Below are 17,253 nucleotides of genomic sequence, written 5' to 3'. Positions count from 1 at the left end.
TGCATTGTGTCTGGAGCACAAAATATCTACATCAAAGTCTATAAAATAGGCCCAGTGTGGGACTCTTATTGCAATTGAACATAATGATCAGGGGAGAGCGCGGACGCAGTCCCCCACTACCACAAATTATGCAGTCGAGACTCCCACATTTGGGGAATTCGCACAGGTCAGCACAACCGAAGTGCAATGGCTGAGCCTCGCCCTGGGTGAACCACCTTCATGATCATGGTATCTCCCCTGGCAGGTAAGTATGAATTGGATGCATTGGAGACAGGCTCTTGTATCTTAGACCCAGTTGTTAGGCTCACGGTGCCTGCCATGCATATTTACAGAATCCAAAGGCCTTCAGTATCACATCATCCCCTTTTGGTGAAGAACTTGTTGGAGTGAAGCAAACACATCCATGAAATGACATCTAATTAGTTTACCAATTTCCTTGTCTCCAGCCCTTTTATTTCCTCTGCAAAACAGAGAAAACCTAGATGAAAAGCAGCAAGGTAAGCCCTGGCCGTCTCTGATAAATCACCACAAAAGACAACACAAACTGCTCTAAATTCGGAAAAATCAGCATACAGGCAGTACAATAATTTCTAGCAAACATTACTTATCAAAACAGCAAACTTGGAACAGGAGTGAACCCGTTTATTTGCTGTAAAATTATACTTGAACCACAATCAGTGACATTATAGATGCATTGTGTCTGGAGCACAAAATATTTACATCAAAGTCTATAAAATAAGCCCAGTGTGGGGCTCTTATTGCAATTGAACATAATGATAAGGGGAGAGCGCGGACGCAGTCCCCCACTACCACAAATTATGCAGTCGAGATTCCCACATTTGGGGAATTCGCACAGGTCAGCACAACCGAAGTGCAATGGCTGAGCCTCGCCCTGGGTGAACCACCTTCATGATCATGGTATCTCCCCTGCCAGGTAAGTATGAGTTGGATGCATTGGAGACAGGCTCTTGTATCTTAGACCCAGTTGTTAGGCTCACGGTGCCTGCCATGCAAATTCACAGATCCAAAGGCCTTCAGTATCACATCATCCCCGTTTGGTGAAGGACTTGTTGGAGTGAAGCAAACACTTCTATGAAATGACATCTAATTAGTTTATGAATTTCCTTGTCTCCAGCCCTTTTATTTCCTCTGCAAAACAGAGAAAACCTAGATGAAAAGCAACAAGGTAAGCCCTGGCCGTCTCTGATAAATCACCACAAAAGACAACACAAACTGCTCTAAATTCGGAAAAATCAGCATACAGGCAGTACAAGAATTTCTAGCAAACATTACTTATCAAAACAGTTTACTTGGAACAGGAGTGAACCAGTCTATTTGCATTAAAATTATATTTCTACCACAATTAGTGGCATTATAGATTGCGTTGTGTCAGAAGCACAAAATATCTACATCAAAGTATATAAAATAGGCCCAGTGTGGGGCTCTTATTGCAATTGAACATAATGATCAGGGGAGAGCGCGGACGCAGTCCCCCACTACCACAAATTATGCAGTCGAGATTCCCACATTTGGGGAATTCGCACGGGTCAGCACAACCGAAGTGCAATGGCTGAGCCTCGCCCTGGGTGAACCACCTTCATGATCATGGTATCTCCCCTGCCAGGTAAGTATGAGTTGGATGCATTGGAGACAGGCTCTTGTATCTTAGACCCAGTTGTTAGGCTCATGGTGCCTGCCATGCATATTTACAGAATCCAAAGGCCTTCAGTATCACATCATCCCCTTTTGGTGAAGAACTTGTTGGAGTGAAGCAAACACATCCATGAAATGACATCTAATTAGTTTACCAATTTCCTTGTCTCCAGCCCTTTTATTTCCTCTGCAAAACAGAGAAAACCTAGATGAAAAGCAGCAAGGTAAGCCCTGGCCGTCTCTGATAAATCACCACAAAAGACAACACAAACTGCTCTAAATTCGGAAAAATCAGCATACAGGCAGTACAATAATTTCTAGCAAACATTACTTATCAAAACAGCAAACTTGGAACAGGAGTGAACCCGTTTATTTGCTGTAAAATTATACTTGAACCACAATCAGTGGCATTATAGATGCATTGTGTCTGGAGCACAAAATATTTACATCAAAGTCTATAAAATAAGCCCAGTGTGGGGCTCTTATTGCAATTGAACATAATGATAAGGGGAGAGCGCGGACGCAGTCCCCCACTACCACAAATTATGCAGTCGAGATTCCCACATTTGGGAAATTCGCACAGGTCAGCACAACCGAAGTGCAATGGCTGAGCCTCGCCCTGGGTGAACCACCTTCATGATCATGGTATCTCCCCTGCCAGGTAAGTATGAGTTGGATGCATTGGAGACAGGCTCTTGTATCTTAGACCCAGTTGTTAGGCTCACGGTGCCTGCCATGCATATTCACAGATCCAAAGGCCTTCAGTATCACATCATCCCCTTTTGGTGAAGGACTTGTTGGAGTGAAGCAAACACTTCTATGAAATGACATCTAATTAGTTTATCGATTTCCTTGTCTCCAGCCCTTTTATTTCCTCTGCAAAACAGAGAAAACCTAGATGAAAAGCAGCAAGGTAAGCCCTGGCCGTCTCTGATAAATCACCACAAAAGACAACACAAACTGCTCTAAATTCGGAATAATCAGCATACAGGCAGTACAAGAATTTCTAGCAAACATTACTTATCAAAACAGCAAACTTGGAACTGGAGTGAACCCGTTTATTTGCTGTAAAATTATATTTCTACCACAATTAGTGGCATTATAGATGCATTGTGTCTGGAGCACAAAATATCTACATCAAAGTCTATAAAATAGGCCCAGTGTGGGACTCTTATTGCAATTGAACATAATGATCAGGGGAGAGCGCGGACGCAGTCCCCCACTACCACAAATTATGCAGTCGAGACTCCCACATTTGGGGAATTCGCACAGGTCAGCACAACCGAAGTGCAATGGCTGAGCCTCGCCCTGGGTGAACCACCTTCATGATCATGGTATCTCCCCTGGCAGGTAAGTATGAATTGGATGCATTGGAGACAGGCTCTTGTATCTTAGACCCAGTTGTTAGGCTCACGGTACCTGCCATGCATATTTACAGAATCCAAAGGCCTTCAGTATCACATCATCCCCTTTTGGTGAAGAACTTGTTGGAGTGAAGCAAACACATCCATGAAATGACATCTAATTAGTTTACCAATTTCCTTGTCTCCAGCCCTTTTATTTCCTCTGCAAAACAGAGAAAACCTAGATGAAAAGCAGCAAGGTAAGCCCTGGCCGTCTCTGATAAATCACCACAAAAGACAACACAAACTGCTCTAAATTCGGAAAAATCAGCATACAGGCAGTACAATAATTTCTAGCAAACATTACTTATCAAAACAGCAAACTTGGAACAGGAGTGAACCCGTTTATTTGCTGTAAAATTATACTTGAACCACAATCAGTGGCATTATAGATGCATTGTGTCTGGAGCACAAAATATTTACATCAAAGTCTATAAAATAAGCCCAGTGTGGGGCTCTTATTGCAATTGAACATAATGATAAGGGGAGAGCGCGGACGCAGTCCCCCACTACCACAAATTATGCAGTCGAGACTCCCACATTTGGGGAATTCGCACAGGTCAGCACAACCGAAGTGCAATGGCTGAGCCTCGCCCTGGGTGAACCACCTTCATGATCATGGTATCTCCCCTGGCAGGTAAGTATGAATTGGATGCATTGGAGACAGGCTCTTGTATCTTAGACCCAGTTGTTAGGCTCACGGTGCCTGCCATGCATATTTACAGAATCCAAAGGCCTTCAGTATCACATCATCCCCTTTTGGTGAAGAACTTGTTGGAGTGAAGCAAACACATCCATGAAATGACATCTAATTAGTTTACCAATTTCCTTGTCTCCAGCCCTTTTATTTCCTCTGCAAAACAGAGAAAACCTAGATGAAAAGCAGCAAGGTAAGCCCTGGCCGTCTCTGATAAATCACCACAAAAGACAACACAAACTGCTCTAAATTCGGAAAAATCAGCATACAGGCAGTACAATAATTTCTAGCAAACATTACTTATCAAAACAGCAAACTTGGAACAGGAGTGAACCCGTTTATTTGCTGTAAAATTATACTTGAACCACAATCAGTGACATTATAGATGCATTGTGTCTGGAGCACAAAATATTTACATCAAAGTCTATAAAATAAGCCCAGTGTGGGGCTCTTATTGCAATTGAACATAATGATAAGGGGAGAGCGCGGACGCAGTCCCCCACTACCACAAATTATGCAGTCGAGATTCCCACATTTGGGGAATTCGCACAGGTCAGCACAACCGAAGTGCAATGGCTGAGCCTCGCCCTGGGTGAACCACCTTCATGATCATGGTATCTCCCCTGCCAGGTAAGTATGAGTTGGATGCATTGGAGACAGGCTCTTGTATCTTAGACCCAGTTGTTAGGCTCACGGTGCCTGCCATGCAAATTCACAGATCCAAAGGCCTTCAGTATCACATCATCCCCGTTTGGTGAAGGACTTGTTGGAGTGAAGCAAACACTTCTATGAAATGACATCTAATTAGTTTATGAATTTCCTTGTCTCCAGCCCTTTTATTTCCTCTGCAAAACAGAGAAAACCTAGATGAAAAGCAACAAGGTAAGCCCTGGCCGTCTCTGATAAATCACCACAAAAGACAACACAAACTGCTCTAAATTCGGAAAAATCAGCATACAGGCAGTACAAGAATTTCTAGCAAACATTACTTATCAAAACAGTTTACTTGGAACAGGAGTGAACCAGTCTATTTGCATTAAAATTATATTTCTACCACAATTAGTGGCATTATAGATTGCGTTGTGTCAGAAGCACAAAATATCTACATCAAAGTATATAAAATAGGCCCAGTGTGGGGCTCTTATTGCAATTGAACATAATGATCAGGGGAGAGCGCGGACGCAGTCCCCCACTACCACAAATTATGCAGTCGAGATTCCCACATTTGGGGAATTCGCACGGGTCAGCACAACCGAAGTGCAATGGCTGAGCCTCGCCCTGGGTGAACCACCTTCATGATCATGGTATCTCCCCTGCCAGGTAAGTATGAGTTGGATGCATTGGAGACAGGCTCTTGTATCTTAGACCCAGTTGTTAGGCTCATGGTGCCTGCCATGCATATTTACAGAATCCAAAGGCCTTCAGTATCACATCATCCCCTTTTGGTGAAGAACTTGTTGGAGTGAAGCAAACACATCCATGAAATGACATCTAATTAGTTTACCAATTTCCTTGTCTCCAGCCCTTTTATTTCCTCTGCAAAACAGAGAAAACCTAGATGAAAAGCAGCAAGGTAAGCCCTGGCCGTCTCTGATAAATCACCACAAAAGACAACACAAACTGCTCTAAATTCGGAAAAATCAGCATACAGGCAGTACAATAATTTCTAGCAAACATTACTTATCAAAACAGCAAACTTGGAACAGGAGTGAACCCGTTTATTTGCTGTAAAATTATACTTGAACCACAATCAGTGGCATTATAGATGCATTGTGTCTGGAGCACAAAATATTTACATCAAAGTCTATAAAATAAGCCCAGTGTGGGGCTCTTATTGCAATTGAACATAATGATAAGGGGAGAGCGCGGACGCAGTCCCCCACTACCACAAATTATGCAGTCGAGATTCCCACATTTGGGGAATTCGCACAGGTCAGCACAACCGAAGTGCAATGGCTGAGCCTCGCCCTGGGTGAACCACCTTCATGATCATGATATCTCCCCTGCCAGGTAAGTATGAGTTGGATGCATTGGAGACAGGCTCTTGTATCTTAGACCCAGTTGTTAGGCTCACGGTGCCTGCCATGCATATTCACAGATCCAAAGGCCTTCAGTATCACATCATCCCCGTTTGGTGAAGGACTTGTTGGAGTGAAGCAAACACTTCTATGAAATGACATCTAATTAGTTTATGAATTTCCTTGTCTCCAGCCCTTTTATTTCCTCTGCAAAACAGAGAAAACCTAGATGAAAAGCAACAAGGTAAGCCCTGGCCGTCTCTGATAAATCACCACAAAAGACAACACAAACTGCTCTTAATTCGGAAAAATCAGCATACAGGCAGTACAAGAATTTCTAGCAAACATTACTTATCAAAACAGTTTACTTGGAACAGGAGTGAACCAGTCTATTTGCATTAAAATTATATTTCTACCACAATTAGTGGCATTATAGATTGCATTGGGTCAGAAGCACAAAATATCTACATCAAAGTATATAAAATAGGCGCAGTGTGGGGCTCTTATTGCATTGAACATAATGATCAGGGGAGAGCGCGGACGCAGTCCCCCACTACCACAAATTATGCAGTCGAGATTCCCACATTTGGGGAATTCGCACGGGTCAGCACAACCGAAGTGCAATGGCTGAGCCTCGCCCTGGGTGAACCACCTTCATGATCATGGTATCTCCCCTGCCAGGTAAGTATGAGTTGGATGCATTGGAGACAGGCTCTTATATCTTAGACCCAGTTGTTAGGCTCACGGTGCCTGCCATGCATATTCACAGATCCAAAGGCCTTCAGTATCACATCATCCCCTTTTGGTGAAGGACTTGTTGGAGTGAAGCAAACACTTCCATGAAATGACATCTAATTAGTTTATCAATTTCCTTGTCTCCAGCCCTTTTATTTCCTCTGCAAAACAGAGAAAACCTAGATGAAAAGCAGCAAGGTAAGCCCTGGCAGTCTCTGATAAATCACCACAAAAGACAACACAAACTGCTCTAAATTCGGAAAAATCAGCATACAGGCAGTACAAGAATTTCTAGCAAACATTACTTATCAAAACCGTAAACTTGGAAAAGGAGTGAACCAGTCTATTTGCTTTAAAATTATATTTCTACCACAATTAGTGGCATTATAGATTGCGTTGTGTCAGAAGCACAAAATATCTACATCAAAGTATATAAAATAGGCCCAGTGTGGGGCTCTTATTGCAATTGAACATAATGATCAGGGGAGAGCGCGGACGCAGTCCCCCACTACCACAAATTATGCAGTCGAGATTCCCACATTTGGGGAATTCGCACAGGTCAGCACAACCGAAGTGCAATGGCTGAGCCTCGCCCTGGGTGAACCACCTTCATGATCATGGTATCTCCCCTGCCAGGTAAGTATGAGTTGGATGCATTGGAGACAGGCTCTTGTATCTTAGACCCAGTTGTTAGGCTCACGGTGCCTGCCATGCAAATTCACAGATCCAAAGGCCTTCAGTATCACATCATCCCCGTTTGGTGAAGGACTTGTTGGAGTGAAGCAAACACTTCTATGAAATGACATCTAATTAGTTTATGAATTTCCTTGTCTCCAGCCCTTTTATTTCCTCTGCAAAACAGAGAAAACCTAGATGAAAAGCAACAAGGTAAGCCCTGGCCGTCTCTGATAAATCACCACAAAAGACAACACAAACTGCTCTAAATTCGGAAAAATCAGCATACAGGCAGTACAAGAATTTCTAGCAAACATTACTTATCAAAACAGTTTACTTGGAACAGGAGTGAACCAGTCTATTTGCATTAAAATTATATTTCTACCACAATTAGTGGCATTATAGATTGCGTTGTGTCAGAAGCACAAAATATCTACATCAAAGTATATAAAATAGGCCCAGTGTGGGGCTCTTATTGCAATTGAACATAATGATCAGGGGAGAGCGCGGACGCAGTCCCCCACTACCACAAATTATGCAGTCGAGATTCCCACATTTGGGGAATTCGCACGGGTCAGCACAACCGAAGTGCAATGGCTGAGCCTCGCCCTGGGTGAACCACCTTCATGATCATGGTATCTCCCCTGCCAGGTAAGTATGAGTTGGATGCATTGGAGACAGGCTCTTGTATCTTAGACCCAGTTGTTAGGCTCATGGTGCCTGCCATGCATATTTACAGAATCCAAAGGCCTTCAGTATCACATCATCCCCTTTTGGTGAAGAACTTGTTGGAGTGAAGCAAACACATCCATGAAATGACATCTAATTAGTTTACCAATTTCCTTGTCTCCAGCCCTTTTATTTCCTCTGCAAAACAGAGAAAACCTAGATGAAAAGCAGCAAGGTAAGCCCTGGCCGTCTCTGATAAATCACCACAAAAGACAACACAAACTGCTCTAAATTCGGAAAAATCAGCATACAGGCAGTACAATAATTTCTAGCAAACATTACTTATCAAAACAGCAAACTTGGAACAGGAGTGAACCCGTTTATTTGCTGTAAAATTATACTTGAACCACAATCAGTGGCATTATAGATGCATTGTGTCTGGAGCACAAAATATTTACATCAAAGTCTATAAAATAAGCCCAGTGTGGGGCTCTTATTGCAATTGAACATAATGATAAGGGGAGAGCGCGGACGTAGTCCCCCACTACCACAAATTATGCAGTCGAGATTCCCACATTTGGGGAATTCGCACAGGTCAGCACAACCGAAGTGCAATGGCTGAGCCTCGCCCTGGGTGAACCACCTTCATGATCATGGTATCTCCCCTGCCAGGTAAGTATGAGTTGGATGCATTGGAGACAGGCTCTTGTATCTTAGACCCAGTTGTTAGGCTCACGGTGCCTGCCATGCATATTCACAGATCCAAAGGCCTTCAGTATCACATCATCCCCGTTTGGTGAAGGACTTGTTGGAGTGAAGCAAACACTTCTATGAAATGACATCTAATTAGTTTATGAATTTCCTTGTCTCCAGCCCTTTTATTTCCTTTGCAAAACAGAGAAAACCTAGATGAAAAGCAACAAGGTAAGCCCTGGCCGTCTCTGATAAATCACCACAAAAGACAACACAAACTGCTCTAAATTCGGAAAAATCAGCATACAGGCAGTACAAGAATTTCTAGCAAACATTACTTATCAAAACAGTTTACTTGGAACAGGAGAGAACCAGTCTATTTGCATTAAAATTATATTTCTACCACAATTAGTGGCATTATAGATTGCATTGGGTCAGAAGCACAAAATATCTACATCAAAGTCTATAAAATAGGCGCAGTGTGGGGCTCTTATTGCATTGAACATAATGATCAGGGGAGAGCGCGGACGCAGTCCCCCACTACCACAAATTATGCAGTCGAGATTCCCACATTTGGGGAATTCGCACGGGTCAGCACAACCGAAGTGCAATGGCTGAGCCTCGCCCTGGGTGAACCACCTTCATGATCATGGTATCTCCCCTGCCAGGTAAGTATGAGTTGGATGCATTGGAGACAGGCTCTTATATCTTAGACCCAGTTGTTAGGCTCACGGTGCCTGCCATGCATATTCACAGATCCAAAGGCCTTCAGTATCACATCATCCCCTTTTGGTGAAGGACTTGTTGGAGTGAAGCAAACACTTCCATGAAATGACATCTAATTAGTTTATCAATTTCCTTGTCTCCAGCCCTTTTATTTCCTCTGCAAAACAGAGAAAACCTAGATGAAAAGCAGCAAGGTAAGCCCTGGCCGTCTCTGATAAATCACCACAAAAGACAACACAAACTGCTCTAAATTCGGAAAAATCAGCATACAGGCAGTACAAGAATTTCTAGCAAACATTACTTATCAAAACCGTAAACTTGGAAAAGGAGTGAACCAGTCTATTTGCTTTAAAATTATATTTCTACCACAATTAGTGGCATTATAGACTGCGTTGTGTCAGAAGCACAAAATATCTACATCAAAGTATATAAAATAGGCCCAGTGTGGGGCTCTTATTGCAATTGAACATAATGATCAGGGGAGAGCGCGGACGGAGTCCCCCACTACCACAAATTATGCAGTCGAGATTCCCACATTTGGGGAATTCGCACGGGTCAGCACAACCGAAGTGCAATGGCTGAGCCTCGCCCTGGGTGAACCACCTTCATGATCATGGTATCTCCCCTGCCAGGTAAGTATGAGTTGGATGCATTGGAGACAGGCTCTTGTATCTTAGACCCAGTTGTTAGGCTCACGGTGACTGCTATGCATATTCACAGATCCAAAGGCCTTCAGTATCACATCATCCCCTTTTGGTGAATGACTTGTTGGAGTGAAGCAAACACTTCTATGAAATTACATCTAATTAGTTTATCAATTTCCTTGTCTCAAGCCCTTTTATTTCCTCTGCAAAACAGAGAAAACCTAGATGAAAAGCAGCAAGGTAAGCCCTGGCCGTCTCTGATAAATCACCACAAAAGACAACACTAACTGCTCTAAATTCGGAATAATCAGCATACAGGCAGTACAAGAATTTCTAGCAAACATTACTTATCAAAACAGCAAACTTGGAACAGGAGTGAACCCGTTTATTTGCTGTAAAATTATATTTCTACCACAATTAGTGGCATTATAGATGCATTGTGTCTGGAGCACAAAATATCTACATCAAAGTCTATAAAATAGGCCCAGTGTGGGACTCTTATTGCAATTGAACATAATGATCAGGGGAGAGCGCGGACGCAGTCCCCCACTACCACAAATTATGCAGTCGAGACTCCCACATTTGGGGAATTCGCACAGGTCAGCACAACCGAAGTGCAATGGCTGAGCCTCGCCCTGGGTGAACCACCTTCATGATCATGGTATCTCCCCTGGCAGGTAAGTATGAATTGGATGCATTGGAGACAGGCTCTTGTATCTTAGACCCAGTTGTTAGGCTCACGGTGCCTGCCATGCATATTTACAGAATCCAAAGGCCTTCAGTATCACATCATCCCCTTTTGGTGAAGAACTTGTTGGAGTGAAGCAAACACATCCATGAAATGACATCTAATTAGTTTACCAATTTCCTTGTCTCCAGCCCTTTTATTTCCTCTGCAAAACAGAGAAAACCTAGATGAAAAGCAGCAAGGTAAGCCCTGGCCGTCTCTGATAAATCACCACAAAAGACAACACAAACTGCTCTAAATTCGGAAAAATCAGCATACAGGCAGTACAATAATTTCTAGCAAACATTACTTATCAAAACAGCAAACTTGGAACAGGAGTGAACCCGTTTATTTGCTGTAAAATTATACTTGAACCACAATCAGTGACATTATAGATGCATTGTGTCTGGAGCACAAAATATTTACATCAAAGTCTATAAAATAAGCCCAGTGTGGGGCTCTTATTGCAATTGAACATAATGATAAGGGGAGAGCGCGGACGCAGTCCCCCACTACCACAAATTATGCAGTCGAGATTCCCACATTTGGGGAATTCGCACAGGTCAGCACAACCGAAGTGCAATGGCTGAGCCTCGCCCTGGGTGAACCACCTTCATGATCATGGTATCTCCCCTGCCAGGTAAGTATGAGTTGGATGCATTGGAGACAGGCTCTTGTATCTTAGACCCAGTTGTTAGGCTCACGGTGCCTGCCATGCAAATTCACAGATCCAAAGGCCTTCAGTATCACATCATCCCCGTTTGGTGAAGGACTTGTTGGAGTGAAGCAAACACTTCTATGAAATGACATCTAATTAGTTTATGAATTTCCTTGTCTCCAGCCCTTTTATTTCCTCTGCAAAACAGAGAAAACCTAGATGAAAAGCAACAAGGTAAGCCCTGGCCGTCTCTGATAAATCACCACAAAAGACAACACAAACTGCTCTAAATTCGGAAAAATCAGCATACAGGCAGTACAAGAATTTCTAGCAAACATTACTTATCAAAACAGTTTACTTGGAACAGGAGTGAACCAGTCTATTTGCATTAAAATTATATTTCTACCACAATTAGTGGCATTATAGATTGCGTTGTGTCAGAAGCACAAAATATCTACATCAAAGTATATAAAATAGGCCCAGTGTGGGGCTCTTATTGCAATTGAACATAATGATCAGGGGAGAGCGCGGACGCAGTCCCCCACTACCACAAATTATGCAGTCGAGATTCCCACATTTGGGGAATTCGCACGGGTCAGCACAACCGAAGTGCAATGGCTGAGCCTCGCCCTGGGTGAACCACCTTCATGATCATGGTATCTCCCCTGCCAGGTAAGTATGAGTTGGATGCATTGGAGACAGGCTCTTGTATCTTAGACCCAGTTGTTAGGCTCATGGTGCCTGCCATGCATATTTACAGAATCCAAAGGCCTTCAGTATCACATCATCCCCTTTTGGTGAAGAACTTGTTGGAGTGAAGCAAACACATCCATGAAATGACATCTAATTAGTTTACCAATTTCCTTGTCTCCAGCCCTTTTATTTCCTCTGCAAAACAGAGAAAACCTAGATGAAAAGCAGCAAGGTAAGCCCTGGCCGTCTCTGATAAATCACCACAAAAGACAACACAAACTGCTCTAAATTCGGAAAAATCAGCATACAGGCAGTACAATAATTTCTAGCAAACATTACTTATCAAAACAGCAAACTTGGAACAGGAGTGAACCCGTTTATTTGCTGTAAAATTATACTTGAACCACAATCAGTGGCATTATAGATGCATTGTGTCTGGAGCACAAAATATTTACATCAAAGTCTATAAAATAAGCCCAGTGTGGGGCTCTTATTGCAATTGAACATAATGATAAGGGGAGAGCGCGGACGCAGTCCCCCACTACCACAAATTATGCAGTCGAGATTCCCACATTTGGGGAATTCGCACGGGTCAGCACAACCGAAGTGCAATGGCTGAGCCTCGCCCTGGGTGAACCACCTTCATGATCATGGTATCTCCCCTGCCAGGTAAGTATGAGTTGGATGCATTGGAGACAGGCTCTTATATCTTAGACCCAGTTGTTAGGCTCACGGTGCCTGCCATGCATATTCACAGATCCAAAGGCCTTCAGTATCACATCATCCCCGTTTGGTGAAGGACTTGTTGGAGTGAAGCAAACACTTCTATGAAATGACATCTAATTAGTTTATGAATTTCCTTGTCTCCAGCCCTTTTATTTCCTCTGCAAAACAGAGAAAACCTAGATGAAAAGCAACAAGGTAAGCCCTGGCCGTCTCTGATAAATCACCACAAAAGACAACACAAACTGCTCTAAATTCGGAAAAATCAGCATACAGGCAGTACAAGAATTTCTAGCAAACATTACTTATCAAAACCGTAAACTTGGAAAAGGAGTGAACCAGTCTATTTGCTTTAAAATTATATTTCTACCACAATTAGTGGCATTATAGATTGCGTTGTGTCAGAAGCACAAAATATCTACATCAAAGTATATAAAATAGGCCCAGTGTGGGGCTCTTATTGCAATTGAACATAATGATCAGGGGAGAGCGCGGACGCAGTCCCCCACTACCACAAATTATGCAGTCGAGATTCCCACATTTGGGGAATTCGCACAGGTCAGCACAACCGAAGTGCAATGGCTGAGCCTCGCCCTGGGTGAACCACCTTCATGATCATGGTATCTCCCCTGCCAGGTAAGTATGAGTTGGATGCATTGGAGACAGGCTCTTGTATCTTAGACCCAGTTGTTAGGCTCACGGTGCCTGCCATGCAAATTCACAGATCCAAAGGCCTTCAGTATCACATCATCCCCGTTTGGTGAAGGACTTGTTGGAGTGAAGCAAACACTTCTATGAAATGACATCTAATTAGTTTATGAATTTCCTTGTCTCCAGCCCTTTTATTTCCTTTGCAAAACAGAGAAAACCTAGATGAAAAGCAACAAGGTAAGCCCTGGCCGTCTCTGATAAATCACCACAAAAGACAACACAAACTGCTCTAAATTCGGAAAAATCAGCATACAGGCAGTACAAGAATTTCTAGCAAACATTACTTATCAAAACAGTTTACTTGGAACAGGAGAGAACCAGTCTATTTGCATTAAAATTATATTTCTACCACAATTAGTGGCATTATAGATTGCATTGGGTCAGAAGCACAAAATATCTACATCAAAGTCTATAAAATAGGCGCAGTGTGGGGCTCTTATTGCATTGAACATAATGATCAGGGGAGAGCGCGGACGCAGTCCCCCACTACCACAAATTATGCAGTCGAGATTCCCACATTTGGGGAATTCGCACGGGTCAGCACAACCGAAGTGCAATGGCTGAGCCTCGCCCTGGGTGAACCACCTTCATGATCATGGTATCTCCCCTGCCAGGTAAGTATGAGTTGGATGCATTGGAGACAGGCTCTTATATCTTAGACCCAGTTGTTAGGCTCACGGTGCCTGCCATGCATATTCACAGATCCAAAGGCCTTCAGTATCACATCATCCCCTTTTGGTGAAGGACTTGTTGGAGTGAAGCAAACACTTCCATGAAATGACATCTAATTAGTTTATCAATTTCCTTGTCTCCAGCCCTTTTATTTCCTCTGCAAAACAGAGAAAACCTAGATGAAAAGCAGCAAGGTAAGCCCTGGCCGTCTCTGATAAATCACCACAAAAGACAACACAAACTGCTCTAAATTCGGAAAAATCAGCATACAGGCAGTACAAGAATTTCTAGCAAACATTACTTATCAAAACCGTAAACTTGGAAAAGGAGTGAACCAGTCTATTTGCTTTAAAATTATATTTCTACCACAATTAGTGGCATTATAGATTGCGTTGTGTCAGAAGCACAAAATATCTACATCAAAGTATATAAAATAGGCCCAGTGTGGGGCTCTTATTGCAATTGAACATAATGATCAGGGGAGAGCGCGGACGCAGTCCCCCACTACCACAAATTATGCAGTCGAGATTCCCACATTTGGGGAATTCGCACGGGTCAGCACAACCGAAGTGCAATGGCTGAGCCTCGCCCTGGGTGAACCACCTTCATGATCATGGTATCTCCCCTGCCAGGTAAGTATGAGTTGGATGCATTGGAGACAGGCTCTTGTATCTTAGACCCAGTTGTTAGGCTCACGGTGACTGCTATGCATATTCACAGATCCAAAGGCCTTCAGTATCACATCATCCCCTTTTGGTGAATGACTTGTTGGAGTGAAGCAAACACTTCTATGAAATTACATCTAATTAGTTTATCAATTTCCTTGTCTCAAGCCCTTTTATTTCCTCTGCAAAACAGAGAAAACCTAGATGAAAAGCAGCAAGGTAAGCCCTGGCCGTCTCTGATAAATCACCACAAAAGACAACACTAACTGCTCTAAATTCGGAATAATCAGCATACAGGCAGTACAAGAATTTCTAGCAAACATTACTTATCAAAACAGCAAACTTGGAACAGGAGTGAACCCGTTTATTTGCTGTAAAATTATATTTCTACCACAATTAGTGGCATTATAGATGCATTGTGTCTGGAGCACAAAATATCTACATCAAAGTCTATAAAATAGGCCCAGTGTGGGACTCTTATTGCAATTGAACATAATGATCAGGGGAGAGCGCGGACGCAGTCCCCCACTACCACAAATTATGCAGTCGAGACTCCCACATTTGGGGAATTCGCACAGGTCAGCACAACCGAAGTGCAATGGCTGAGCCTCGCCCTGGGTGAACCACCTTCATGATCATGGTATCTCCCCTGGCAGGTAAGTATGAATTGGATGCATTGGAGACAGGCTCTTGTATCTTAGACCCAGTTGTTAGGCTCACGGTGCCTGCCATGCAAATTCACAGATCCAAAGGCCTTCAGTATCACATCATCCCCGTTTGGTGAAGGACTTGTTGGAGTGAAGCAAACACTTCTATGAAATGACATCTAATTAGTTTATGAATTTCCTTGTCTCCAGCCCTTTTATTTCCTCTGCAAAACAGAGAAAACCTAGATGAAAAGCAACAAGGTAAGCCCTGGCCGTCTCTGATAAATCACCACAAAAGACAACACAAACTGCTCTAAATTCGGAAAAATCAGCATACAGGCAGTACAAGAATTTCTAGCAAACATTACTTATCAAAACAGTTTACTTGGAACAGGAGTGAACCAGTCTATTTGCATTAAAATTATATTTCTACCACAATTAGTGGCATTATAGATTGCGTTGTGTCAGAAGCACAAAATATCTACATCAAAGTATATAAAATAGGCCCAGTGTGGGGCTCTTATTGCAATTGAACATAATGATCAGGGGAGAGCGCGGACGCAGTCCCCCACTACCACAAATTATGCAGTCGAGATTCCCACATTTGGGGAATTCGCACGGGTCAGCACAACCGAAGTGCAATGGCTGAGCCTCGCCCTGGGTGAACCACCTTCATGATCATGGTATCTCCCCTGCCAGGTAAGTATGAGTTGGATGCATTGGAGACAGGCTCTTGTATCTTAGACCCAGTTGTTAGGCTCACGGTGCCTGCCATGCATATTCACAGATCCAAAGGCCTTCAGTATCACATCATCCCCGTTTGGTGAAGGACTTGTTGGAGTGAAGCAAACACTTCTATGAAATGACATCTAATTAGTTTATGAATTTCCTTGTCTCCAGCCCTTTTATTTCCTCTGCAAAACAGAGAAAACCTAGATGAAAAGCAACAAGGTAAGCCCTGGCCGTCTCTGATAAATCACCACAAAAGACAACACAAACTGCTCTAAATTCGGAAAAATCAGCATACAGGCAGTACAAGAATTTCTAGCAAACATTACTTATCAAAACAGTTTACTTGGAACAGGAGTGAACCAGTCTATTTGCATTAAAATTATATTTCTACCACAATTAGTGGCATTATAGATTGCATTGGGTCAGAAGCACAAAATATCTACATCAAAGTCTATAAAATAGGCGCAGTGTGGGGCTCTTATTGCATTGAACATAATGATCAGGGGAGAGCGCGGACGCAGTCCCCCACTACCACAAATTATGCAGTCGAGATTCCCACATTTGGGGAATTCGCACGGGTCAGCACAACCGAAGTGCAATGGCTGAGCCTAGCCCTGGGTGAACCACCTTCATGATCATGGTATCTCCCCTGCCAGGTAAGTATGAGTTGGATGCATTGGAGACAGGCTCTTATATCTTAGACCCAGTTGTTAGGCTCACGGTGCCTGCCATGCATATTCACAGATCCAAAGGCCTTCAGTATCACATCATCCCCTTTTGGTGAAGGACTTGTTGGAGTGAAGCAAACACTTCCATGAAATGACATCTAATTAGTTTATCAATTTCCTTGTCTCCAGCCCTTTTATTTCCTCTGCAAAACAGAGAAAACCTAGATGAAAAGCAGCAAGGTAAGCCCTGGCCGTCTCTGATAAATCACCACAAAAGACAACACTAACTGCTCTAAATTCGGAAAAATCAGCATACAGGCAGTACAAGAATTTCTAGCAAACATTACTTATCAAAACCGTAAACTTGGAAAAGGAGTGAACCAGTCTATTTGCTTTAAAATTATATTTCTACCACAATTAGTGGCATTATAGATTGCGTTGTGT

General features: G+C 42.9%; 25 non-coding genes across 25 annotated transcripts; all 25 read right to left on the bottom strand.

Annotated features, from left to right (window-relative positions):
* Positions 1 to 88: 88 nt before the first annotated feature.
* On the bottom strand, positions 89 to 252 carry LOC133964027 (U1 spliceosomal RNA). Its single transcript, XR_009923502.1, has one exon. It is a non-coding gene; the product is annotated as a U1 spliceosomal RNA (small nuclear RNA).
* Positions 253 to 778: 526 nt separating this feature from the next.
* On the bottom strand, positions 779 to 942 carry LOC133963098 (U1 spliceosomal RNA). Its single transcript, XR_009922624.1, has one exon. It is a non-coding gene; the product is annotated as a U1 spliceosomal RNA (small nuclear RNA).
* A 526-nt stretch (positions 943 to 1,468) lies between these two features.
* Positions 1,469 to 1,632, bottom strand: LOC133964042 (U1 spliceosomal RNA). The gene has a single exon (XR_009923516.1). It is a non-coding gene; the product is annotated as a U1 spliceosomal RNA (small nuclear RNA).
* A 526-nt stretch (positions 1,633 to 2,158) lies between these two features.
* On the bottom strand, positions 2,159 to 2,322 carry LOC133963344 (U1 spliceosomal RNA). The gene has a single exon (XR_009922847.1). It is a non-coding gene; the product is annotated as a U1 spliceosomal RNA (small nuclear RNA).
* A 525-nt stretch (positions 2,323 to 2,847) lies between these two features.
* LOC133964026 (U1 spliceosomal RNA) lies at positions 2,848 to 3,011 on the bottom strand. Its single transcript, XR_009923501.1, has one exon. It is a non-coding gene; the product is annotated as a U1 spliceosomal RNA (small nuclear RNA).
* Positions 3,012 to 3,537: 526 nt separating this feature from the next.
* On the bottom strand, positions 3,538 to 3,701 carry LOC133964018 (U1 spliceosomal RNA). The gene has a single exon (XR_009923493.1). It is a non-coding gene; the product is annotated as a U1 spliceosomal RNA (small nuclear RNA).
* A 526-nt stretch (positions 3,702 to 4,227) lies between these two features.
* Positions 4,228 to 4,391, bottom strand: LOC133963086 (U1 spliceosomal RNA). Its single transcript, XR_009922620.1, has one exon. It is a non-coding gene; the product is annotated as a U1 spliceosomal RNA (small nuclear RNA).
* Positions 4,392 to 4,917: 526 nt separating this feature from the next.
* On the bottom strand, positions 4,918 to 5,081 carry LOC133964030 (U1 spliceosomal RNA). Its single transcript, XR_009923505.1, has one exon. It is a non-coding gene; the product is annotated as a U1 spliceosomal RNA (small nuclear RNA).
* Positions 5,082 to 5,607: 526 nt separating this feature from the next.
* On the bottom strand, positions 5,608 to 5,771 carry LOC133963925 (U1 spliceosomal RNA). The gene has a single exon (XR_009923403.1). It is a non-coding gene; the product is annotated as a U1 spliceosomal RNA (small nuclear RNA).
* A 525-nt stretch (positions 5,772 to 6,296) lies between these two features.
* On the bottom strand, positions 6,297 to 6,460 carry LOC133964019 (U1 spliceosomal RNA). Its single transcript, XR_009923494.1, has one exon. It is a non-coding gene; the product is annotated as a U1 spliceosomal RNA (small nuclear RNA).
* Positions 6,461 to 6,986: 526 nt separating this feature from the next.
* Positions 6,987 to 7,150, bottom strand: LOC133963645 (U1 spliceosomal RNA). Its single transcript, XR_009923137.1, has one exon. It is a non-coding gene; the product is annotated as a U1 spliceosomal RNA (small nuclear RNA).
* A 526-nt stretch (positions 7,151 to 7,676) lies between these two features.
* Positions 7,677 to 7,840, bottom strand: LOC133964008 (U1 spliceosomal RNA). Its single transcript, XR_009923483.1, has one exon. It is a non-coding gene; the product is annotated as a U1 spliceosomal RNA (small nuclear RNA).
* Positions 7,841 to 8,366: 526 nt separating this feature from the next.
* LOC133963982 (U1 spliceosomal RNA) lies at positions 8,367 to 8,530 on the bottom strand. The gene has a single exon (XR_009923458.1). It is a non-coding gene; the product is annotated as a U1 spliceosomal RNA (small nuclear RNA).
* Positions 8,531 to 9,055: 525 nt separating this feature from the next.
* LOC133963996 (U1 spliceosomal RNA) lies at positions 9,056 to 9,219 on the bottom strand. Its single transcript, XR_009923471.1, has one exon. It is a non-coding gene; the product is annotated as a U1 spliceosomal RNA (small nuclear RNA).
* A 526-nt stretch (positions 9,220 to 9,745) lies between these two features.
* Positions 9,746 to 9,909, bottom strand: LOC133963940 (U1 spliceosomal RNA). The gene has a single exon (XR_009923418.1). It is a non-coding gene; the product is annotated as a U1 spliceosomal RNA (small nuclear RNA).
* Positions 9,910 to 10,434: 525 nt separating this feature from the next.
* LOC133964025 (U1 spliceosomal RNA) lies at positions 10,435 to 10,598 on the bottom strand. Its single transcript, XR_009923500.1, has one exon. It is a non-coding gene; the product is annotated as a U1 spliceosomal RNA (small nuclear RNA).
* Positions 10,599 to 11,124: 526 nt separating this feature from the next.
* Positions 11,125 to 11,288, bottom strand: LOC133963074 (U1 spliceosomal RNA). Its single transcript, XR_009922611.1, has one exon. It is a non-coding gene; the product is annotated as a U1 spliceosomal RNA (small nuclear RNA).
* Positions 11,289 to 11,814: 526 nt separating this feature from the next.
* LOC133963984 (U1 spliceosomal RNA) lies at positions 11,815 to 11,978 on the bottom strand. The gene has a single exon (XR_009923460.1). It is a non-coding gene; the product is annotated as a U1 spliceosomal RNA (small nuclear RNA).
* Positions 11,979 to 12,504: 526 nt separating this feature from the next.
* On the bottom strand, positions 12,505 to 12,668 carry LOC133964117 (U1 spliceosomal RNA). Its single transcript, XR_009923587.1, has one exon. It is a non-coding gene; the product is annotated as a U1 spliceosomal RNA (small nuclear RNA).
* A 526-nt stretch (positions 12,669 to 13,194) lies between these two features.
* On the bottom strand, positions 13,195 to 13,358 carry LOC133963633 (U1 spliceosomal RNA). The gene has a single exon (XR_009923126.1). It is a non-coding gene; the product is annotated as a U1 spliceosomal RNA (small nuclear RNA).
* Positions 13,359 to 13,883: 525 nt separating this feature from the next.
* On the bottom strand, positions 13,884 to 14,047 carry LOC133963972 (U1 spliceosomal RNA). The gene has a single exon (XR_009923449.1). It is a non-coding gene; the product is annotated as a U1 spliceosomal RNA (small nuclear RNA).
* Positions 14,048 to 14,573: 526 nt separating this feature from the next.
* On the bottom strand, positions 14,574 to 14,737 carry LOC133963960 (U1 spliceosomal RNA). Its single transcript, XR_009923438.1, has one exon. It is a non-coding gene; the product is annotated as a U1 spliceosomal RNA (small nuclear RNA).
* Positions 14,738 to 15,262: 525 nt separating this feature from the next.
* Positions 15,263 to 15,426, bottom strand: LOC133964024 (U1 spliceosomal RNA). The gene has a single exon (XR_009923499.1). It is a non-coding gene; the product is annotated as a U1 spliceosomal RNA (small nuclear RNA).
* Positions 15,427 to 15,952: 526 nt separating this feature from the next.
* On the bottom strand, positions 15,953 to 16,116 carry LOC133963949 (U1 spliceosomal RNA). Its single transcript, XR_009923427.1, has one exon. It is a non-coding gene; the product is annotated as a U1 spliceosomal RNA (small nuclear RNA).
* Positions 16,117 to 16,641: 525 nt separating this feature from the next.
* Positions 16,642 to 16,805, bottom strand: LOC133963296 (U1 spliceosomal RNA). The gene has a single exon (XR_009922802.1). It is a non-coding gene; the product is annotated as a U1 spliceosomal RNA (small nuclear RNA).
* Positions 16,806 to 17,253: the final 448 nt, after the last annotated feature.

This window comes from Platichthys flesus, chromosome 10 (assembly GCF_949316205.1).
Source record: "Platichthys flesus chromosome 10, fPlaFle2.1, whole genome shotgun sequence".
Lineage (NCBI taxonomy): Eukaryota > Metazoa > Chordata > Actinopteri > Pleuronectiformes > Pleuronectidae > Platichthys > Platichthys flesus.
Note: the sequence above shows the minus strand (reverse complement) of the source record. Positions and strands in the feature narration are given on the sequence as shown.